This window comes from Crocodylus porosus, unplaced genomic scaffold (genome assembly GCF_001723895.1).
Source record: "Crocodylus porosus isolate Cpor-Errol unplaced genomic scaffold, CroPor_comp1, whole genome shotgun sequence".
Classification (NCBI taxonomy): domain Eukaryota; kingdom Metazoa; phylum Chordata; order Crocodylia; family Crocodylidae; genus Crocodylus; species Crocodylus porosus.
The window spans coordinates 16,544,020-16,552,455 of NW_017728906.1; positions in this window are offsets into that span (position 1 = coordinate 16,544,020).

The window sequence follows — 8,436 nt, forward strand, 5'->3', positions numbered from 1 at the left end:
TAATAACCTTTCTCCAATGGATTCTTAGTTAATTATCTTCAAAACGGACATTTTAAAACATTATGCTGTGTCTAAAAATTGATATTTAACTTTTTTCTATTAATCATATTCAGTTTAAAAATTTTGAAAGGTAGTCCTCTAAGGTTCAGCTGACATTTAAACAATTATGTTGAGATTTAACATTGATATATTTTGGTTGCTTAACCCTTCTGTCAGCAATTTTTGTATTTTATGCAGACCTTGCTGGTGTGACACTGGCATTTATAACAGAATGCATGTATTTTAATGGAACATTTCTTGTCCTTGGGGTTATAACAGTTATGATTATTATCCTAAAACAAAGCAGTTTGAATGTGTAATCAATCTGAAGGGCTCACTCATTCTCTCTCACACACACACGCGTGCTCACACACACACGTGCGCTCACACACACACACACACACACACACACACACAGCTGATGTGAAAATAGATACCACATATATTCAATTTGAAAGGGGTTTTTTTTAAGCTAGAAAAATATTTTTTAAATTAAATTAATTCAGTTCAATTACACTACATGTAAACAAGGAACTTGAAAATAAATTTAACAATTACATTTAATAAATTAATCATTTTTTAAAAATGTATTATATTAAATTTTAAATTCTTAATTTCTTATTTCTTAGAAACTTTAACATGATAGCATAGAGTATCAGCTGTCATTTAAAAAAATAGTTATTGTTTATCAGTGATACTGGCTAACACTGGCTGTAGCGCCTTGATTCTCAGAGCAAATGGTCCTGACACATATTAAAGCAGTTTGGGATTCTATCTAACCTACAGTATCTGGCATTAGTTCCTGATCAACCATATGCTAACTGGGCATTTCTTATACACAGAGTGCTTCAGCAGTTCTTTTCATACTCTGCTTCTTCCAGGAATGTGTGGGGTATATCCTGGCTTTGTACCAAGAAATTATTCCTTGATGATAATTTTCTTCTCATCGGATGCAACTGCTTTACAACTCTTTATGCAACCAGCACAGCTCTTAAGGGATGTTACACAGTAGAGAATCTGGACCGTATAACTAAACTAATAATTGTTTCTAATTTTGTTATTGTAAAAGAGTTCAGGGGCAATTTAAGCAAAAAAAGGTATCTTTAAAATGAACTAACATTTGAACATCCTTGAAGTTCAGCAAGTAATCACTAGTGAATAATTTTTTCAATACAGTTCAGTGTCTTTTTCCATTCATCAACTTTCTCTAAGTAGCTTATTTTCTTATCCTCTGAAATCTCTCTGTGAATAAGACCTGGTTTATAGGTCATTTCATTCTACGTGTGTGGATATTCAAAATGACCATTTTGGTAGTGTGAGTGTGTGTATATATCTATATCTATATCTATCTATATCTTGTTTCTTCTCCCTGTTTGGAAGACAGAATATTGTAGAAATCTTGACTCTGACATGAATATTGAAATCTGAGTTCACAGTTTTGTTTTATATGATTATAATAAAACAATTGCTTATAATTTATGGTTTTCATGGATATCTCTGCCAGCAAACTACCTTTCTGCGACAGGTTCAAACACAGATAATTACCTCACTTATGTTTACAAGAAAAAAACAATCTAGAAAAAAGGGAGCATGTGCTCCTTGTTCAGAAGTAGTAAATATTCATGACATGAGGCCTATTTGACTTGAAAGCTGATGCTTCATAGAATTTATATATGTAATGGGGTCACAGTGTGCACCAGGGGGAAACAATGACAAGGCAGGCATTTTTCCATACCAGTGGGTGCATCTACATGTGCCCCCCACAGCGCAGTTGTTACTGAGCTGTCATTTAGGACTTGCTTAAGAAGTACTAAATGATGGCGTAGTAACCACTGTTAATGTGCTGCCCCAGTGGCATGTTTATTTTTAGCAGTTATGTCACCAGAGTGATGCGCTATAGCAAGGTAGCTTGTCATTACAGCAATGTAGCATTGGTATCACAGTTTGTTCCCGCCATCGCTACATCTCTGTAGTCTATCGCTATGGTGATGTGACGTCACATGTAGATGTGCCCAGTTTCTCACTCAAGAAGTGTTGCTCTGCTCTGCATTCAAGCAGGCTTTGCTTAACTATGAGTGCTTTGCATGTGCCAGTCCCCAAACAAGGTTGACCACTCTGAGGGCACCAGCTGCCAGTGATCTCAAATGTGCTGGAGACAGAGGCATAATGGAGAATGGTGGCAGGATGGAAGGGGAGTAGGGGCAATAAAGGGAGCATGGAAAGTGCAAAACCAAAGCAGCCTCATCATCTCATTCTGGGCTTGATGCATGGAGTGTGCAAGTAGGCTAGGGGAGATTGAACATGAGAGCGGTGCTCACTGGGAATGTTGCAGAACCAGTGATGTCATACTCTGTTGCTATGTGACAGCACAATAGGTGGTTTTCACTGTTGGAAATATCAAGCAAATTTTTAATTTATGTGACAGCTAAGCAAGCAAGAAAGGATGTTCGGGTTGAAATTGAGAGGAGGTACTGAGGTCCTGATATTACTCATCCTCCTACCACACTAAATGTTGGTGATAGTTCACTGTATGTATTTTAAAGATAATTTTCCCTATCAAAATCTGACTTTTAGATGTATAGATAGAAGACAGTAAAAATTATTTGGATGGTTTTAATGCTTATGGAAACTTTCTAGTTAAGGAAGATAGTCACTAAACAGACGAATAAAACCCTCAGATTGTGACTGAATCAAGTAGGACATGGTGCACACAGCATCTAATGATATGTCAAACCCTGGCCTTTGAAGGGCCTCAGGTAGAAAGGAACCTGACTTATCATGTGGCTCTTCTGCTCAAGATACAGTAAAAGTACAGTGGTCATGGGTTCATGATGCATATTTGAGAACTCAGCAAAGAGCACTGATGCATTTTTGTGTAGGACTCAGAACACGGTGAAATGTGAGTTTTTTTAGGCACAACTGGATTTTTGAGCTAGACTGGCTCTTTTTACAGTAACTAAAGCTGAGAGCCATTTGGACCTTCAGAGTTCAAAGTGATCATTTTTCACAGTGAGCGGGAGTTTACACACAAAGCTTTTATTTGATTTATTTGGAAAAAAGGGTTCAGCAAACAGCTAATTGGTATAATAATGTTTGGTATTTCTGAGATTATATATTCAGCAAGTTAACTGGTCACGTGTTTCTCTTGCTATGGGAAATCAGGAGGTGAGTGTTTCTGTGGTATGGTTCATTGCATCGTGTTGCCAAATTTTAGTAGTTCACCAGGTTAAATATGAAAGCTGCTAGTTATTCCTGGCCATTTTTAAAATCTAAATTTATATTAAAACAAAAATGGCTCATAGATTAAATGGGAGCATGGACATATTTCCATTTTTCCATACACATTGGGGAATGGGCTTACTTTAAAAAACAAAATAGAAAATCATGATTTCCTATGAAAATGTGTTACATTTGTTAATACATATAATAAAATATTTGTATTGAATATTATAAATAACATTTTGGACCAGCTGATCTGCTGATGCTCACAGTGATCCTTCTGATTTCTAAAACCCTTGTCATAGTTGGGTCAATTGAACATTTGTAGAAAAATAAAAAAAAAATTGTATTTATTTTAATACAACAGTAGACATCAGGACATCTTTGTGCTATGTTCTGTAGAACAACATGAGAAGTTCTCAACAGCAGTGAACTCTTGCTATTTAAGACAGCATTAATGTATATGGATGGAAGACCAGGATAAGGGTATAAATCTGTGCTCCTGCAGGCCAATCTTGATGATTCTTAATCACTTGAAAATATTGGTCTAAATTGGTTGTGTGTCCTTGTGGTAGTAAATGTAAAGTGCTAACATTTCTAAAAATATTCCCCTTTTCTCCTACAAAACTATCTTGGCTTTCTTTCTGAAGAGTATGTATTAGCCATATATAATTCCAGAGAGTACATTGTTTGATCCAGAGCCCGATTCAGACTTCTGGCATTGAAGATCTATCTACTATTCAGAAAGCACAGAAGAAGAGGCAGGAAGCCAGATGTCATATATTAAAGACCTTGTCTCACTTCAGATGACAATTCTAAAATGCAGCATTTGGCACATTTCTTGCAAGAGGATATGAGAACAGAGTGATCTTCTGATACTTCTTATTGCATCCTGAACTGAGGGAGGACAAACACTTCCCAAGCATGTCAAGGTGTTAACAGCCTTGCATTTTTTGACAAGTGGTTTATTTCAAAGTGTTAAAGGACACACTAAAAGCATCACTTATTCTTCTTTTTAACAAGTGCCTGAATCAGTTTTTGGTACCTGTAAATGATATGTCTCTTGAAGAACAGCTGAAATCATTCCAACTGAGGTACAGAATACCTGCTATATAGAGGATCTTCCAAATGTAACTTCATGTCTTTACTTCATATATATTACAATAGTGGCTCCTTGTGACCATAATGAGAAGAGATTGCCCATCAAGAGCAAGAACCAGTGCTTACCAAAAATATATCACATATTCAGTATGTCTTAAAAATACAATGGTTGTTTTCATGAGGCACATTCAAATTCATTGACTAGATACGTAGATCCTATGTGGAAATTTACTTAACAATTGTTTAAGTATCTCAAACTCTGGTCATTCTATGTACTTAGATTTTTTTTCCTAGGCTAAGCACATACACAAATCCTGAGGAGGACTCAGTCTTACAATGTTCTGTAAGTGGCCTAGGCTAGATTGGTAGAAAATCGTACTCACATTCATCCTTTGGCAGGAGCAGCATACAGGCTGTCTGCACTGGCCAAGTAGGTTAGGGACATTCCTGCATGCCTCCCAGGCTCCCTATGCTGCCAGAGACTGCTATGAACCCAAACCACCCCTGATTAGCTTCCAGGCATGGATGAGCATGCCTATACCCCTCTGCCATGTCACCACAGACCTTCCCCCATGCCCAGCCCTAGGCTTCCCAAAAAGCCCTTGAGTGAGCGCCCTCTGTTGTGAGTTGTACATGTTTCCATGTCTCAGCCTGCCCATGCCCTACCATGGCATGCCACTGGCCACGCCCAAGTAAGGAGACCAATGATGTGTGGCATGTCCTGCTTGTTGCCCTGCACAAGTCTTGCAGAGTCTGCAGGACTTCATGCACACCAACCTGGATATGATGCAGCAGCTGTTCACCGTGGCATGTTTTTGCCCCTGAGCCAGCAGCCAGACAGTCTGTTTGGGGCCACCCACTGTGCACCTTGCACCCACTAATCATCCAGGACTAGACCACTGTCTTTCACATGGCCAGGAAAGGCGAGGCCACCCATGATGCCATGGACATCGGGGTGCTCTGGCACCACCTCCAGACCATGAAATGCCAATCCATAGCCCACATCACCAGCATTGACTGGTGGGAGCAGATCATCCTGGGCACCTAGGATGATGAACAGAAGGTTCAGAACTTCCGTATTCTCTGGGCCACCTTCATGGACCTCATTACCCAGCTAGCACCCAGATCACATGCCAGGACATCAGCCACCCATCACTCTGGAGAGACAGGTAGCCATTGTCATCTTGAAACCTGGTCACTCCCAGAAGTTATCATTATGTCACCAACTAGTTCAGCATGGTTAAGACCAGGGCCAGAGAGGCTATCTGGGAAGCGTGCCTGGTCATCAAGAAAGTCCTGGCCAACTTCTTTATCTGCCTTATCAACCGACAGCAGGTAGCCAGCAGTTACTACATGGGCTTCTCCAGCTATGTGAAGGCAATTGGTGGCACCCACATCCTCATCCTCTGTCCAGCCCATGCTGCCCAGGCATTCATCAACTGCAAGGGCCACTTCTTTGTCATCCTGATCGGCATCATCAACCACCATAGCTACTTCATTCACATCTTTATCAGATGGGATGCTTGGTAAGTCAACATCATCTGCAACTCTCTGCTCCCTGTGCTGATAGAAAATAGGTGCTATGCTCCTGGGGTCCCTAATTTCATCATTGGTGATGCCATGGTTCTTCCTTCTGTCATTGAAGATCCTTCTTACCCTTTCCTGTCCTGGTGGATGAAGTCCTGTGGTTTGCAGCTGGACAGACAGAAGGAGCACTTCAAATACTATGTGAGCAGGTGCCACATGAAGGTAGACTGCACCTTCAGCTGCTTCAAGGCATGCTGATGGGCTTTCCCTGCATGCCTTAAAGTGGATGAGGAGAACCTGCTATGACTCATCACTGCTGTATGTGTTCTCCACAATATCTGTGGAGACCAGCGGAGAGGTATTTCATGAAGCCTGGGCAGAGGAGGAATAGAAGAGGCATGGCAGGTCATGTATATATGTGTCACAGGGATGTGGGAGAGAGTGAGCCCCTAGTCATGTTGGAGACCCCAGTCCCACATGGTGGGAGGCAGTCCAAATCCACAAGGCCCTGGCTTACTACTTCTTTATTCTTGAGGACCAGGAGCCTTCCCCACATAAGTAGGGCCAGAGGGCTCCAAGCCATGGGTCTCCTATCCCAGACTCCTCTGGCCCTTTGTCCCAGGCTACTTTGACACCATTCTCCTTTCCCTCTTCACCTTCCTCACTACCCCCAGGTGAACACACTGGGATGTGGAGGAATGTTGTGAAGGAAGAGATATGCCTCAGTTTACAAGGTTGCAGTTGCCAAACTTTTCTCATTTTTAATAAAGAAAACCTGTTTAACCTGTTTAAAATTACCTGTGGCAGAACTTGGTCCCTCTTCCCATTGAAGTAAATGAGAAAATCTTTGAAGAGTGTGGGAGCAGAGCAGGAGTACAGGAAATTAATGAAAGGGTTTAAGTAACCTGGAAGGGGTGGTTAGAGTGGGGAACTGGAGGGGGCTGGGATCAGAAGGAATGCTACAGGGGCTGAACTCAACAAACACAAAACTTTTGAGGAGAGGCACAGGGTAGGGGTCTTTTGACCTGGCACACTAATTCTCTGGCTTGGGAATGAACACCAGTGACTGCTTCATGTACTAGTGGACAGGTGGGTGATCCCAAACCCACTGTTCATTTGAGAGAACTATGGGATAGGGGCAAGGGTGGGAGCTGTGGTGGGAATGGGAAGTGGCTGCTGGGTTGGGGAGGGAGGAGGCTATAGGGCAGGAGACATTGCTGGAGTGGGGTCCATGGACTCCTGTCTCTCTCTCATAAGACCTCACGCCACTTGGCCCCCACCCCCAGGACCCAGTTTTCTCATTCAAGGACCCATGCCCCAAAACCCTCAGCCACCCCTGAGGCTCATGTAACCCAGCGGGACTGAGTCGGGGGGATGCCTATCCCTGCCAAGGCTGTACTGCTTTCTCACAGCAGGACCTGGGACAGGAGGGGGGGAGGAAAGGTAATGTAAAAGCTCTCCTCCAGCCCCCTACCTGGCAGTTTGATGAGCTGGGGTCAGTGGGCTCTGTTGCCAGGTGTTGTCCTAGCTCCTTCCCTATTTGGAGCTAGATTTATTATTCACTTATTTGTATTACTACAACAATACAATAAGTTATCTTTTCACAGTTTTAGTGCTAATACAGTATTTCTGAAATAGTGTGAATAATGAGAAATAGCATTTTGTCATATAAGAGAATGCTGTTGAGGTTTTAGCTTTTAGCTACCTTTAGTTTAAAATATTGGTTTATAATAGTCTCTCCAAATCAGCTCCATTATAAATTATATTGCTATGAGATGCTATGCCATACAATAGCACTTTCCAAAGGAGACTGAAAAAAACTTCTTCCACAAATGGCTAAATACAGAAAACCATTTGTGTGTGCCTCTTGCTCATAGTAACTTTTTAAAGATCTATATATACGTAGGAGGTACCTGGGTAAAACATCTGTAGGAGCTTGGACTTTCTAAAAGACTCTAAACTATTTTAGTCATAATTGGAATGATTTATGCTTAAGATACTGTAAAAGTTAATGGATTTCTACAGTTGAATTGTAAAAAGGTTTAAAATACTCTAATGATTTTCTATAAATGATTACTAATTAGTATCCTTTAGTTTCCAGACAAAATGTCTCTTTTAATCAACACAGCTCTCTTGTTGTTTTTATTTCTATCATAATTTTACCATATGTTCCAGACAAAGTAAAAAGATCTTATATGCTGATTTCTTTTTGGTCAGGATCACAATTCTACAAATACTGTATTGAAGAAAAGATAAGATTATAGCTCACATACTTGTAAATACTTAGAAACATCTCAGAATATGAATTGATGCACTTGATTGATGAATAACTTTTAGGTTATTATCCATTAACTTCTGGTTCAAAGGAGATGCGATGTCTATTTAAATTAATGCCAAACCCACATCCATTCTGTTAACAGGTTTCCTCCCATAGCCTCTCCTTGTAGGGCCTTCCCTGCTGCCCCCTAATCATGAGAGTGGCCCTCCTCTGGACCCTCTCCATGCTGTCCACATCCCTCCTGAAGTGTGGTGCCCAGAACTGGACACAGT